The sequence below is a fragment of the Hipposideros armiger genome, unplaced genomic scaffold, assembly GCF_001890085.2.
Source record: "Hipposideros armiger isolate ML-2016 unplaced genomic scaffold, ASM189008v1 scaffold_470, whole genome shotgun sequence".
NCBI lineage: Eukaryota > Metazoa > Chordata > Mammalia > Chiroptera > Hipposideridae > Hipposideros > Hipposideros armiger.
This window is the reverse complement of record NW_017731820.1, coordinates 1,254,755-1,271,657: the sequence shown is the minus strand read 5'-3', so window position 1 is coordinate 1,271,657 and position 16,903 is coordinate 1,254,755. Positions and strand designations below refer to the sequence as shown.

The window sequence follows — 16,903 nt, the reverse complement described above, 5'->3', positions numbered from 1 at the left end:
AAGATATTTTCCCAATAAATCACATCACGTGGCCAAAGAACTTAGGAGGTCCAGAAAGCCAGCAGATAGTAAAAACAAAAAACAAAACTAAAAATATCTATTGGGTTGTTGGAAAAGTATTTTTTCTATGTTTTTCATTGCAAAATTGCGTCATGACTTTTCCAACAACCCAATACTTAGGACATTAGGCAAACATACTCTGGTATACAGACCCCTTAGTGTTACAGGGTTACAGCTGTGGTCACGCGTACCCAGGAGTAAGACTGATTTTTCAGATACAGAAGCTGCCAATTTCGAAACTGAGAAACCAAGGCACAAAATGCAGCCAGCCAAGGACAGGAAGCAGTGGCAGAGCCGGCTGCGCCTTCTCACACCAGCCACTGGCTCCCGAAGCCTGAATGACAACACACTCTTCTAAGTTCACTTTCTTTCATCTCTCCCTAGGAAAATCAGGTGATGGGGTGGAACACAAGAGTGAAAATCAGCAGGTCTGATGGAGAAGGGAGGTTGTATGTTTCAGGACTTGTCTCACAGAAAAGCCTTGTTCCAAAGGGCTATGAAAGCCAGTATTGCCAATATTAAACAAGCTCTCTAACAAGTCACACTGCACTAATCAAACAGCCTGTTTCTCAAGATTAACGGTGCGTGAGATTCCTTCACTGAGCAGAAGTGTGAGCTACTTCCAGAATCCTGAAAACTACACCCTCTTTGATATTAGTAATTCAGAGCATCCTCAGTAATGAAAGGGCACTGGTAAGGCTTCCACTAAACACTACTTGGAGTATCAACTGAACAGAACATGGCAGGGGTTTGGGAAATGCCAACTTCGGTAAAGTTAAGAACTTTATTTTGTTTGCTACAAGACTTCAGAGGTCTTAATAAGTGAACATGTCTTAGGAATTTCCGTCAGAAACGCAGTATAAAGCGTCTCTCTCTCAAACTTCTTGGCTATAGAGCATTGTTTCCTGAACACGTCTCAGGATTAATTTTCAAAACTGTTTCAAGGAATACAGCTTAAAAAAGGACAAGACCCATCTGTGCTGACCCCTCCTGATTCCTAACTCTTGGGCTCAACCACACACTGTTCTGCAACTTTTTTCATGGAATAGCCAGACGTACCTCACTTCACACTTAATGAAACACGCCTCACTGTTTGGGGGAGCTAGGTAATATTCTGTTGTTCATCAAACTAATCCCCTGCTAAAGAGCTTCTATTACAGGTGTTTACTTTTTAACAGTTGTAAATACTATTGCAACAAGCGGCAGTTAGAGGACTTCTCTTGCTGACCTGAGTGTGTATGACAAACACCGGTCTGCAGCTCTAAGAGAAATGGACTATGGGACCATCTCCGAGGGCAGAACACAGCAGAGGAGGAGCAGATTGCGGGGAGGGGTTCACTTCTGGACAGTGTTATCTGCGGGCTTGGAATCACCCTAGGAGACTGGGCTGTGGGAGCTCAGCTCTGACAGGCACTACTTGAGTCTCGCACCAGAGTGAATCCGAGAAATTACAGAAAGAGATGGGCCCAAGCCCAGTCCTGAGGAACACTTAGAAACAGACGAGACGATGGAGCCCACAGAGCTTGTATGTGCGAAGTCACAGCCTCAAACAATGAAAGGACCCCCTCCTGGAGGCAAGGAGGAACGGCCATGGCTGGCTGGACCTCGTAATGGTCACTGCCACTTACTTCTTGTATGATCTTGGGTAGATCCCTTAATATCTCCAGGGGTCAGGGTTAAATGAAGCGACATAGCGCTTTATAAATGCCAGCTATTATTTTCATCGTCATAACGATTTCTGAAGTGTAGCTCCTGCTTTAGTTTTATGTCAGTCACTGGTGACCGCAGCAAGGAAAGGGTAGAAATCAAAGGGGATCGGGGATGGCCTCTGCTTTACAAGGCTGGGCTGTGGCCCCCGGACTGGGCTGCAGGGCCAGTGTCTCCCTGTCAGCTTTGTGCACTCTCCTCTCATGTATTCCTCTCCTGACAATTCCTAAATATAAATTCGTCAGACTTCAATGGCCACAACCACATTTCTCCACTAGGGGAGGAGCCCATACACTTTAAATAATAAGAGAACTGTACCCCCTCCTCAGGTTCACTTCCAGTACTCAAGAGACCCAGGTACCACTTTTGCCTATGAACACAGTCCTGCTATTTGCCTCCATTTCTATCAATTAGGGCCAGACACACGTAGATGCTGCTGCAGAAGTCAATGTGAAGAGCACTAAGTCAGAGCTGTGACAGGAATGCAATAAACAGAGTTTCTCAAAAATGGACTGTCGGGCCGGCCGAGTGGCGCGTTGGTTAACAGCTGGCTTGGGACGCCAGAGGGCCCGGGTTCGGATCCCACATATGAGGGCCAGTGACACTGCCCTCCACAGCTAAGATGCTGAACAACAGCTCAACCTGGAGCTGGGCTGCCGTGAGTCGCCGGCGACGGCGTAGGCTGCAGCCCCTATGGCAGTGGGTTGCCATGGGCTACCGTGTGTAGCCAGCAGCCACCGTGAGCGGCCAGCAGCCGCAGTGAGCAGCCGTCCAGAAGCCGGCGACTGATGTGCCTCACCCGGGAAGAGCGCAATGATGGTGCCAGCTTGGGCCAGTGAAGCAATTTCCTTCACAACTAGACTGAAGAACAAAACGACAGCAACTTGTCTGTTCCCCTTCCCCCAATTCCCCAGCACTGTTCCCATCCCCCAATTACCCAATAAAAATCTTAAAAAAAAAAAAGGACTGTCTATAGCTACTTCAGTTACGTTGCTTTTGAAAAATGTAATGTAAAGAGATAAAAAAAAGATTAAAATGTTACAGGGTCTTCTAAAAATAAAGTCTATATTAGAGCTAATAAAAATGGTTAAAATTCACTGTTAAAAAAACAAGGCTAAATTTAGCTTTTCTAGTTCAGTAACATTTCTGGTTAAAATTCAAATGATCCTGGGTATTAATAAAGCAATTACTATTTTCTAAGACTTGGTTAAAAGTATGCATAACACTCTGGCCTTTACTTGCAGTGTGGCACAATATGAAGTGTACAGCAAATCAAACGATTTAGACCTAGAGAAGCTTCTGTACGTACACCAGGTAATACGCAAACCCATGCATTCGCTGCACCCTTTAGGAGAACAATGTAACCCCCCAAACCTGGAAACAACCCACACGCCCGACAGCAGGATTCACAAATAAATTACAGGATAGTTACACAACAGACCATACACACTGAGTCAGCTTCAGCTGCATACTTCAACATGGATGAATTTGAGAGTCCTGAATGAAAAAAGTGACAGGAATACTGACAGAGGAATACATATAGTATGGTACTGTTTTTATGCATAAGATTGATTTTTTAAAAAAAGAGAGAGTGCTCCTGAGTGGACAGAAGGCTGGCAACCCCCAGACAAGATGGGAAGATGCTGTAAGGACCACGCAACACATATCTATCTGATGAAGGCCCTGGCCAGCACGGTTTTTACTGTGCTCAGGTTTAAAACAAAACAAAAACACCATACTTATTAGATACATACTCTTGTGGGTAAAAATACGATGGTTGAGATTTTCTTTAAAATATTGCAGAAAAAACACACCTGAGCCATAGGTACACACACTGTAGTCCCTATTTTTCCATAATAAAAATGTATCAAAATATTCAGCAAACCTATACAACATATGAAGTAAAAAACAGAAAGAAAAGCAAGAGAGAGGTGTGGGGGGCGTTGAGGATCCAGACTGGGGGTGGGGGCGGGCCTGGAAGGCAGCCCACATGGCCGGGAGCCTGCAGGTACTGGAGGTGCTCTCTCCGGAAGGCAGGGAAGCGGGCCACCGGCGTTCACTGCACGGCTTATCCTGCTCGCCTTACACACCTGGGACATACTGTGATGCTTTACGACCCAGCTGATACATACAGAGGAAAACAATTTAGCAGGTTAAAGGACACTCAGTGCCGTTTAGAACCTAGATGGGTAAGCTCCCAAGCTGAGAAATTCCTAAATACTATTAGAAATTCTTCAAATCCATTGAGGTTTTACATGAATGCAAAACCTGAAAAAGAGGCCGATTCAGTCAACTTGGGTTGGAAGTATACAGACAGCTGAGATTAGGTAACACCATCTAGCAAGACAACGAAAGCTCCCAGCTGTAAACTGCAGGAAGTTCTGACCCAGGTTTTAGTGACAGACGTCCAGTTTTACTTGAATAATTTGAGGAGCAGGAACGTCTTCACAGCGGGGTGGGTGTGGCGCTCTCCCACGTTGCCTGCACAATGGCGGCAACAAGCCCCTCCCGCCTGCCCGTGACCCTGGCACTTCCTCTCCTCCCAGGATCTCAGAGGCCAACTGAACACCCTCCTCTCTGCGCTTCTTCCCACTTTTGTCAACAGCCGCCTCAGCTGCCCAACTCACAATCCTGAGGGAATGAAAGCACCACCTTCTCTCGCCACACATACCTTTCCTCCTCGGGGACCTTACCCCAGGGCCATGCTCAGCCTCAGGCCTGGCTACCTTCAAGCCGGGTCTCCTCCCGTTATTTCCTGTCCTGGGAAGACAGGCCAGCTTCGCTCCGCCCCAGCCAGACCCGCGCTGTAAAGTCCGTTCCATCAAATCCCCCTCCTTCTCATCTCTTGGACCATCCACTTCCCTTTACATCCACTCTAACTGCCAGACTCTAGGTGTTGCCGTCTCTCACCTGGTCGTTAACACAATCTCTCCACTGGTGTCCCCGCCAGTAGGCTCACCCCTCCAGTCCATCCTCCTCACTGCCGCCCAGGCTAATTTCTAAAACACAGCCATTCATTCAGTCTGTCTGTGAATGAGCTCCCCCAGACAGCGTCCACCCAGAGGAACGCTTGCACCGTGTCAGTTTGCTGTGTAAGGAAAGGATGTAGTCTTCACTGTAGGCCGCAATGCCAGACTCTGCCAACAGGAGCTGACACTATCATCGAACCCTTACCATAGCCATGTTCCGGCATGGTGCTATCTACTTACAAACGAGGAGACTCAGACTCAGGGATGTGAAATAATTTGCCCAAAGATACTCTGCTAATGAGTGGCAAGGATTCCGACCCAGTACCTGGATTCCAAAGCCATGTTCTTTCTATCACCGCCCCTCCCCCACGCCCCCCAGCCCCCCAAGCAGTTTCCACAGGAAGGTGAAGGTTCTGATTCCACTTCCTAAAAAAGTGCGCTACCAAGACTTGCTTTTCAGGGTATGATTACACGGCTCCCAAAGAAACCGTGACAAAGACAAGCAAAGGGCTTATGATGTGCATGTGTCACGACAAGTCCAAATGACTGCAAACCAGCAGGTCAAGGAAGGTTGGCCAATTCATGAACCAGACATTTATTTATACTTACAGCCCACAACTAATTAAAACTTTCTATTTTATTTGAATATTCAGTAATTCATATCTGAAGTTAATTATTTTTAAATTTTACTTTTTTAATCAAGGAGGAATCTTTGCTTAAAGATCCGGAAAATGCAGACCATCATTTGTATATTCAGTGACCAGGGTTCTATGCACACCAGGAAGGGCATTTAGCACCTTAGACAGCCTACAGGACTTCATCTGTAACATTCCAGGCTTGCAAAATTTATACTGACTTATAAAATTTAAATGTTATTCCATCTCCATATAAAACTAGGGGAATAATTACAATTAAGTTCAAACAATTACAGATGACAAGTATAAAAAATTCCTATTAATCTCCTAACATACTTTCTAGAGACACTAGCTGAGTCTTCTCTCTACTTAAAAGTCATTCTAAACCTTTAAATCCATGGCTATAAAGTAAGAGAAGTAACATAAACACGTGCCCAAATGGGAAGTGGGTTCTGCTATTTCTCATACAACCAATTCAAAGCCAAATCCCAAAGACCTGAATGGATCAGAACTGCTGAAACTGTCTTGTTTACGTCTTTACTCAGTAATTAAACATTCAAGGCATTAGGAGATGAGGTTCAATCAACATAAATGTACCACATTACCCATCAATTCCACTACTAGGTATCTATCTACCCCCAAACAAGAAAACATGTCCACTGAAACACCTGTACACATATGCTCACAGCACAGTATCTTTAATAGCCCCAAAGTGGAACAACCCAAATGTCCATCAACAGGTGAGTGAATAATCAAAATGTATAAAAAATAGCATACTGATACATACTGAGCCTCAAAAACATTACGCTAAGTTGAAAGCCAGATGCAAAAGATCACATATTACACGATTCCATTTTTTACATGAAATCTGCAGAATAGGCAAACTGCAAAAGACAGGAAGGTTAGTGCCGGGCTGGGGTAGGAAGGGACAGTGCCTATGAGGAGGCACATAAGATCTTTTGGGGGTGATGGGAGTATTCTAAAACTGGATGGATAGTGGTGATGGCTGCACAACTCTGTAACTTCACTAAAACTCACTGAATTATACATTTAAAACCAGTGAATTTCACAATATGTGAATTATACCTCAATAAACTGTTAAAAAAACCACACGAAAACGACAGCTTTAAAGCATGCTAGCTATAAGCCTCTTTGTTGGTCAAATTCAGTTCATTCACAGAAAGCAATGTATCTCTCCAATGACTGGAGTGTGTGTATACATGCAGGGTCTTAGCACGGGGGCCAGCAGTGTGCTTGGCATTCTAACAGAGAGAAGCATTTGTCCAATGGCTCTGTGGATTTGGGAGGAAAGGCAGTGACATTAACTGGGGGCTATTAGAGTAGAGATACTGGCTCAACTTAGGCGTACAGCAATGGAAAAATAAAGGCCAGGTGCTTAAACCCACACACAGTAGGAATTACGGTACCTGAGCTGATGGGACATGGGGGGCATCGGTAAGGAAGGAATTAAGGATGACAAGGGCTGTCTCTCAAACTTGTACTGTCAAACCTCCAAACATTTATCTCTGGACTCCAGAATTTCACAGCAGTACATTAAAAATTCAAAGCGACTTCACTGTCGCTGGTGGGAATGGTCAACGACACACAGTAATTCACAGATGCATTTACCCTTTAACCCAGCCAGCTCACTTTCAGGAATCTATCCCCCAAAACAACTGACCAAAAACCACAAGAAGAGAATGAGAAGACAAGCCAGAGCACGGGGCAATATTTGTAAAAGACATCTGATAAAGGACTGTTAGCCAAAATATATAAAGAACTCTTAAAACTCAATAAGAAAACCACTTAATTAAAAATACAGGCCGATCAAATATATGGTGATAGGAGAACTGACTCTGGGTGGTGAACACACAATGTGCTATATAGATGATGTATTACAGAATTGTACACCTGAAACCTATATAACTTTACTAACAATTGTCACCCCAATAAACTTTAATTAAAAAAAAAAAAGGGCCAAAGACCTCACAAAAGAAGATATGCAGATGGCTAATAAGCATATGACAAGATGCTTCACACCCTATCTCATCAGGGAAATGCAAACTAAAACATCGAGATACCACCACACCTCTTAGAATGGCTAAAATCTAGAACACTGACACCACCAAATGCTGACGAGGCTGTGGAGCCACAGGAACTCTCCGTCACTGCTGGTGGGGTGCAGAAGGGTACGGCCACTTTGGAGGCAGTTTGGCGGTTTCTCACAAAATTAAACAGACACTCATCACATGATCCAGCAATCATTTAGAAAAGATTTCAATTTTAATTTTAGTTTAACCCTTTTTGTAAAAAATATTTATTATCATTCATACAATCCAGCAATTATGCTCCTTGGAATTTACCCAAATGAACTAAAACTTATGTATGTCCACACAGAATCTTGCACACGGATGTTTACAGCAGCTTTATTTAAAATTGCTAAAATCTGGAAGAAACGAAGGTGTTCTTCAGTAGGTGAACGGATAAGCACGTTGTGGTGCGCCCAGACTCAGCACTAAAAAGAAATACGGTACCAAGCCATGAAAAGACATGGGGGAACCTTAAGGCATATTACTAAGCCAAAGAAACCAATCTAAAAAGGTTATGTACTATACAATTCCAACTAAATGACATCCTCGAAAAGGCAAAACTATGGAGACAGTAAAAAGGTCAGTGGTTGCCAAGGGTTAGGGGGAGGGACAGAGGAACAGGCAGAGCAGAGAGGATTTTTAGGGCAGTGAAGATACAGTGTAGAGCATGATACTGTAATGACGAACACACACGTCACTATGCATTTGTCCAAACCCACAGAATGTACAACACCCAGAGTGAACCCTAATGTCAGCTATGCACTTGGGATGCTTCTGATGTGTCACTGGAGGTTCATCCATTGTAACAAATGTACCCCTCTGGTGAGGATGCTGACAATGGGGGAGGCTGTGCATGTGTGGGGGGCAGGGAGTATTTCGGAAAGCTCTGTACCTTCCTCTCAATTTTGCTGTGAACCTACAACTGCTCTAAAAAAACACAAAAACCCATCAAAACTAAACAAAAGCAAAAACTTAAAGCAGTGGCTTACTTTTGATTTTTATATTTTGCTCATGAAATATACTTGTATTTTGTAATCTAGAAAACACAAGTATATAAAAAGCTGGTATCAAATATCAAATACTATATTTGCTTATTATTTTCCTTAATTCAAAATTAAGCTATTTTGCAAATTCTTTGAATAATGGATGTTTTAATACATGGATTTTACATTTATACCTTTTTGTATACAAATGGAAAATCTATCAGTAATGAAAGGTTCTCGAAACAGGGTATTTGGCTCTGGGACCTGCAGATTTAATGGAAGCAACACCTGACCTGTGGGCTCTGTCTGTGGCTGGAGGGCAGGGGCCTAATTCCTAGGTGAACCCACGGCACCTTGGCACACTGCAGGTGCTCCGGAAATACTGGTGAATTTACTACTCCAAATATGTGGAGGACATATCTGAATCTCTGATAATACTTAAAAAAATTTTTTTTAAAACACAAAAACTACTCGGCCCATCTGAATAGAGAACTACTACAAAGTAAGGAACATGCTGAACATGGTTAATTACATGTCATTTTATTTTCTACCAGCATAGTAACAGTACTGAGAAAAATGGGGGGGGAGGGAGAATACAACATTTACATTATGTATGCAATTTAGGAAAAATATAATTATTCAAACAAGCCATAAAAACTGTAAAACTGATGGCTTTAAAAAAGTAAGAAACAAGGCCAGGACCTATAATTCTGAGATAGGATAAGAGCAAATATATTTAAAGCTTCACCATTTAGTTCTCTCTATGCCTCCTCCTCCCACTTTCTAAAAGCTAGCAGAGCTTTGAAATTTGTAGAGCTTTTAAGTCTACAGTATGTACGTTTTTCAAATTGAGGGCTGCTATCCATTCATCCACGATGCTGAATTAGTCAATGGCAACTGGAACTTTTCTAAAAAGGAGTTCATAGAACATAACAAGGTAAGTTTCTTCAGCACATCATGTATCCAGTATGTTTCTGAGTGTACAGGGTTATTCTATAAAATGCAGCTTACTGTAGAATAATGCACGGAGCCTCATCACACAAGGACATGACTATTTCAAGCAGTTAACCCAGAAATGTGGGTGTTTGTGGGACTTGCACACAGTAAGCATCTGCTACTATTCATATTAACACTGATGCAAAGCCCACCAGATGCCTGAAATTTCTAACATGGCACTTTGAATAACAATAAAAAACTCAGAAGAAAATGACAAAACAAGCATGCTTATTTTCGAAGTCAAAATGAAGTAAATTAATGCTGCCTGAAAATTTCACAATACCCTTGATAATTGATTGGTACCAGGGTAGCACTTCCCCAAATTCCCACCGTGTACGGTCAGGGGGGCAGTTTGTATGTGCTGGACCTGGGGATCCCCAGTCAGAGATCTATAGCTGAATACAGACGAGAGATAAAAATGCAAGTCTCAGACAGAACGCTGGAAACAGAGAAGGTGGATGTGGCTTAGGGAGCCGATGAGATCAGTTTGGGGCAAGCAGAGATGGACGGGGCAGGCTAGCCACTCAGACGAGCCCAGAGGGCAGTTAGAAGGCCTGAACGCGGCTCAGCACGAGTTGAGGAACTAAGAAAGGTTAACACAGAGCTGTTTTGGCCAAAATAAAACCGAAAAACCCCACAACAAAACAAACTAGAGCAGAGAATCAAGTCAGAGAGATATCTCCTGAATGCCCAGGAAGAGACGAAATCACAGAACTAGCGCAGCACAGTATTCTTTCTTCTTCACAGAAGCTAATGCCAAGAGATCATTCAAGAAAAAAGGCTAACCTGGCCCAGAAGCTTGGGTAACGCTGCATGTTACCCCCCTCCTTTAGGGGCCAAAATGCTCTAGAAGATGAGCCTGGTTCTATTTTCCAAACTACTTTGCCCTCACATATCTCATGGGAACAGTGTTCACACTCTGGAACCACTGAGCTAGAAACACAGGCGCAAAAATGTATCAGGAGAGAATCTAAGAGAACTTTCAAGAGAAAGAAAGTGCGAGTTTCAATAGACTGAAAGGCTTTTCAAACTCAGGCAGTTTAGGCTTTTAAAGAAAAAAATATTTGAAATAGTATCCTTTTAGTTACTGTTACAAACCAGTATCTTCCAGGTTTGAAAAGCACACGTACAGGACACCACCAAGAAAATGCGAATGACGCATGCTTTGATTTTGTCGCTGCCCCTCCTTACTCATGGATTAATGCGGATCCATGTGCTTTAAATGTTCTAGATCCTTCCTATAATAGCATTTAGAATTTAGATTTCAACAAGGAATAAAGTGAAGCATTTCCTTTCTGGACAACTACACCTATAACTCTGTGCTCATTAGAATCCCACCCTCCTCCCAAGAACACTAGGATTTCAGGATGCTCATCAGACCCATCAAAGACGGGTACAAAAAATGAACACATTCGTTACTCCATGCATCTCCACTGCAAGTCACGTCATTTTTCACACTCTGTGATGCTAAAATCAGTACGTGTTCTACAAAGCAAAATCCATTCTTCAATATGGGAGGACGGTTTTCTCCCCTCAAAGGCTCTTATTAAACTGAGGGCAACCTTACGTACATACATGTACATACCCTGTAAGACATACGTAGAGCAGGGAGGTTTATGTGTACACAAACACATTCAAGGCCCCTCAAAATGCAACCTAGCATTTCCTAAATTTATTTATTCACACATTCCCTTCCCACTCTCATGCCTATTATGTTACAGAACATAGATGAGGGCAAATATTGCTCTAAACAAATAAAAATACAGAAAATGCAGTAACATGAAGTAGTAAAGCTGAGCTCCTTCTCTTACTGAAGGGGTGCAGACCAGGCCTCCCTAAGACGGGTCACTTTGGCATGCGGATTACTTTGAATTGCAGGGAATGGAGGCCCTGTGGATTCACGAGAAACTTCTACCTCTCCCTTAAACAATTGAAGTTTGGGGCCTTGCCCGTAATAAGAGTTATTGCCAGAAATAATTTTTTATGGTCTGTCAGTAGGGCAGGGCAGAAGTCTCATCACCGAACATCTGCTCTTACCATCCTGCAAATGCCTTTCCTCCCGCTGAAGCCCAGGGCGCCTTACCTAATCTGTAGCTCAGAAGTCATATACACCTCTAACTTTCTGGCCGAACCCCTACGTAACTGGGGGTCTCTTGACGCTCTCGTGGATGTGCGGTTCCCATATGCACGTATATAATTAAATTTGGTTATTTCCTCATTAATCTCTCTCATGTTGACTTATTAGACCAGCCGAAAGAACCTTGAAGGGTCGAGGAAAATTTCTTCCTTCCCCACATTATAAAAACAACAGTGACCAAAACAAACACTGCCTTATGTCCCAAGTGATGACTTGCAAAATATGCTTCACCAGGTATGCTCCAATCAAGCCAAACCAAACCCCACCCAGGGCAGTGGCCTACACAGCACACTTTGTCACCGAGGTACTAACTCCCGGCAAGGCTGCTCAGCATACGAAGTGTGTGTCTGTGGCGTCCCTGGGCCTTCCCTTCCGTCTTTTGGGTCCGTATCCAACAGGAGAGCCTTTGATTTGGAGTGTCCATCTGATGACCGGCTAGGGAAACATTCCTGCACCCGTGTCCCAGTGTACCTTTCAACCAGCAAAGTGGAGGAAAGATTTCTGTCCAAAGTGAGGCACTGGCGAGCAGCAACCTGAAGGAGCAGCTGCAGAGTCACCAATGTGTGTTCAGCTGAATAAACAGTGGCATCGTTACAGGGAAGATGAACCTGCAAGTAAATCTTGTATGGATTTTAAATCTGTAAGCTGGGAGAAGTCAGAACTTCTTGGACTTTGTCTTCTCCCTCCTCCCCCAAACCAAACAGCTCCCAGTTCCCAAAGATGAGCCTGGGACTCAAGGAGGAAAAGAGTGGAGCCTGGTGCGCTCTTCCTGGGGTTCCGGTGGGTCTGACAAGTCTGTGGTCCATGGCTGGTCTGTCCCCCTCGCCCTGATTTCAGAGCTATCCTTTGAGTGGGAGCAGAGCAAACCTCGTCCATCCAGTAGAGAGGTCTGGGTTCTCTGGCCTTTCTCCCAGGTCCTGACTCTCGATGCAGCCCAGGCGCACAATTTTAGTTAGTGTGTACTTAACTAATTCCTACATAGTAAAGGCATTTTTCCCCTGGTATTTTGTGATGCATTTCTGTGCAACTGCTTTCTCGTAATTCCAACAGTATCCCTAATTTGTCATTTTAGAATACATGTCTTAAATTAACAGTAACCTTTCAATTTTCCAAGCTACAGCACAAACTGTGCTGAAAGCATTTATTTTTTTCTAATTTTTTAGCAAATTTATGTTCTTAAACATAACGACAACCGTTTAAAAAGGCGTCTACTATCACTGAGCATTGTGAACTAAGCAAAAGAGGGCAGGAAGTTCACACTCTCACTAAGAAAAGGAAACTTCCACACCGAAGACAACTCATCAGTATAGATCCAGTGTTTTAATAAAATACCAAAACATAAGTGCGTTTCAGGAGACTGGAACAGCTTCACTGAGGGCATGAAACTTGAGGGGACTGAAGCAGCTGAAGGATTAAGATATGGGGAAAAGAAAAGGGGGAAAAAAAAAGTAAGGGGAAAAGAATGGGAAGACTAGGCAGCAAAAGGGAAATACAGCCCACCAGGAGTCAGGTATTTACCCTGGGGCACCACACCTGGAAAGGCACCTGCAGTAAAGTGGAGGACACCCAAGTGATTTCAGCATTAACCCTCCGTTGGGCGCAATGCAGAAGTTATGAGTTTGGGCACAATGCATCTATAACAAATGCGTGTAAGACATTTATCAATTTAAATTGAAAATGAATGAAAATAACGTGTAAACATGCTTATTATTTATTCAGATTGAAATTTTAATTTGCCACAAAGTAAAAACAATGTTTATTACATAAATTTATTATAAAAACAACAGAAATTCAAAACAATCTGTGAGAACAGTTGCGCCCAATAAAGGGTTAAACTAAGAAGAAACAGCCTGCTCTCAAGTCGCAGGCCTGCTGCTTCTACTGCCTTTTCTCTTTTTTTACATAAATTAGTCCTTTGTGTTATAAATACATGAGCACTGTAGAAAATTGGAGGAAAAAACCCCAAAAAGAAACTAAAAATAACCCATAATTCCACTGCTCAGAGATAATCACTATTAATATTTTACTGTATTATTTTTCTTTAACGCATATATTCACACACATCGAAAAATTGTTACATGTTATATATGTTGTTTTATGGCTGTCCTGTTGTAATTCAGGCTTTACCACCTACTAGGCCCCACCTCACCCACTCAAAGCCTCAATTTCTTAACCTATGTGCTGTAAGGTGAACTAAACAATAGTGCCTACACTCCACGGGATTTGGTGAAGACTTCAAGTGGAAGGATGCTCATGAACAAAGCAGGAATTAAATGAATGTTGGTGTGGGCTGTGTTGAGACATGGGGGACAGACACACACCACATGTCCCTGCCCCACAGGAGGTCTGTCTAGTGGGAGAAGCCAAGTCCAGCCAAAGGGTTAAGGGGCTCATGGGATCCCAGAGAAGTCTCCTAGCCTGGGGGGGGGGGGCACCAGGGTCTGAGCTGAAACTTGCCTTTTTAAAGGAGCAGGAATCTGTCAGGTGACAGGAAGGGTCCATGGCACTCTAGACAGAGGGGAAAGCAGGAATAAAACCAGAGGAGCAGCAGCATGGGAAATCTGGAGAACTGGTGCAACAGTGACGCGGAAGTGTGGAGTGGGAACCTGGGAGGGGACTCTGCTTACGTGATCCAGTTCCCCACGGAAAAAAATTTAAATCACTGTCTAACTTAGGCTTCACAACTCAGCTCTTCAAACATGAGTAAGATTATGCTTTATAGGACAGTTTTCCAAACGCTGTTCATGTTAAAAGCTATGACATCCCCATGGAATACACATGCTTTGAGGACCTAACGAAATCTTAAACACTGTCAGCTAAAAATCATCTTTTTACAAATAAAGAAATGGAGGCCCAGCAAAATTAAGCTCAAACTAGATCCCTTGTCTTTTCCCCCAAGCAAAATGTTCTATGGCTAAGCAAAAATAAGACGCTTTTTTAGAAGCCAGAAAATATCTGTGAGAATAAAAACTTTACAAGTCGTTAAATGTTCTAATGATCTTGTTTATGGTGTGCATTATTAAATGTATATATATAAGCAGGGAACTGGAAGGCCTTAGTAATAGAATAATCTTAAGGTTTTATTTAAATTTGATTTATTTTTCATATGTTCATTTCTCAGTTTTGAAAAGCAAACAAAAGGACACACCTTACTGAAAAACTCTCAGGTATCAAAAAAAGCAGGGCAAATGTCGACTTGGTCCTTAAAAATAGTACACTCTTTTCTCCAGACATATCTAAAAGACAAGTTGAACATTCGCCCCCAAAAGACATTTTATTCCAGACTGACTCAACTGCTGAGGGTAGAAAGCCCATGGCAAAGAATACAAACACATTCCTAAGTGTTTGGGGCCCTCATTTTTAATGTGAAGAATGGCAAGTAAGTCAATTTAAAGCATATTCATTTTAACTTCCCATGCTAAAAGAAAGGCACACAGTGCCTGCTGGGTAAATTGGGAGTGAACTTCTGATACAAGGCCCTCGGGGCCCAAGAATGGCCCCTCCTGGAAGAGCCGTCACAGCAAACTAGTACCACCAGTGGGCTTGCCTCATCTCTACAACAGGAAAGAGCCTCAACCACCAAGCCATTTCATTTTAAAGGCAAGGGTGCAAATATTTAACGGGAAAAAGATCTCAATTTTGTTTTTAGAAAATAAACAAAATCTATACCTTAAAACTAGCTGAGGGGGGAAGCAAATTAAAGTTTTATAACTTGTTTTCTTGGCACTTTCCTGGATTGTAACAGCTGAAGAAAACCTGAGCATTTTTCTGTTGGGGCTCTACAATAAGAATTATAATAAAGCTTTCATTCCTCTTTTTTCTTTCTTTTCTTATTCTTTAAAGCTTGCATTCTTAACTGGTGTAAGTGCAGTGACTGTTCTCTGCCGCCAAAATAAGAAGGGGTCAAACATTAGGTCAGCATTGTTCCAGAAGATGTACTCATTCAAAAAACAACTGAGGTACCTATGACCCAGTTCTATGCTACTTTGGGGGCACAAAAATAAATAAGGAGGATCCCCTCCCTTCAAGGAACTCCTAGTCTGAAATGCATGGGAAATGAGGCTGTAAAGACAATTAAGATGAAAGATAACATTCAGTCAGAGGCAAAGGAGTCTAAGGGGCTGTCACAGCTAAGGAAGCCGCACAATCAGCTCAGGCACAGCATTCATTTGTCCCTTGGTGCTGGTGATGCTACCTTATCTGATGGTGGCACATTAGGAGATGAGGGGCATGCCTGCAAGGACCTGAGCTTGTGGGTCTTATACAGGGAGGGTGGATTTCATAAATCAGTGACAAGTCCTAGTATATCTAAAGTTTCTTTTTTCCTCTCTTTGGCAAAACAGTTTTTAAAAGATGACACCAATGAGGAATATAAAAGTTTTTAACATTTTTAGAGAATAATTCAGCCAACCTTCTCAAGCTTAATGAGCACTCTCCTGAAACCTCCAAAAATGGGCATAATAGAATTAAAAGGAGCCAGTCTTACGTTTGCAGCTTCAGGATGTGAAATGAAATGCAACTCTGTCCAATTACCATAGAAAGCAACAAACAGAACTTTCAAGTAAAATTTTTTCTAATATCCAAGAACCTTTTTAAACAAACAAAATCTCAGATCCAATTTTTTTTTCTAAACAAAATGACTGTTCTTGCTTTTTAAACATTCCCTGTTTTGCTACACAACCCTCAAACAAACTCTCCAGGGTTTCAGAAAAATCAGACGGACAGGGGTGGCCACAAAAGGGAGTTAAACTTAAGATCGCACACACATCTGCGGAGTGTTAAGGTATGTTTTGGTCCTGGAAGTTCAGGGCTTAAAGCAAAAGTGACTTTAGTTCCCCTCCATCACCCCGATTAAGTGCCTTTCAAACACAGCGTGACCGTTCACTCGACTCCTAACTTGGGGCTGTTTTAACGTCACCCGGGGAAGGGCCACTACACAGAGCAAATAAATACCTTAGTTAACTGCAATTCCGTATTTGCACACTAACCACTAACCCCAGTCAGGAACTAAAAGCAACAACAGACATCCAATCGGAAAAGAGAATCCTATTTTTGGCCGAGGGCTCGCGAAAGAAGAGAAAACCCTTAACTTTGGAGATTCGTCCTCAAGGAACGCTCCGAAAGCATCTGCCTCGCTCTTGCCCGTCACCACGTCTCCAGTGCACGGCGTTCCCCAGGTGGCAGCGGCGGCCCCGGGGCCGCGCGCGGGTTACCTGCTGGGTCAGCGCGCGCTCCCGCCGGGCGCAGGTTCGTGGGCGCGCCGAAGCCGCGGCGCGGGCCCGGCCCGACTCGCGGGCGCCGGGGGGCTCCGTCCCGTCCCGCGGCC

General features: G+C 43.2%; 1 protein-coding gene across 4 annotated transcripts in view; it reads right to left on the bottom strand.

Moving 5' to 3' along the window:
• Positions 1-16,903, bottom strand: part of CUL1 (cullin 1) — a 75,982-nt gene that overhangs the window by 57,418 nt on the left and 1,661 nt on the right. The window lies entirely within an intron of this gene.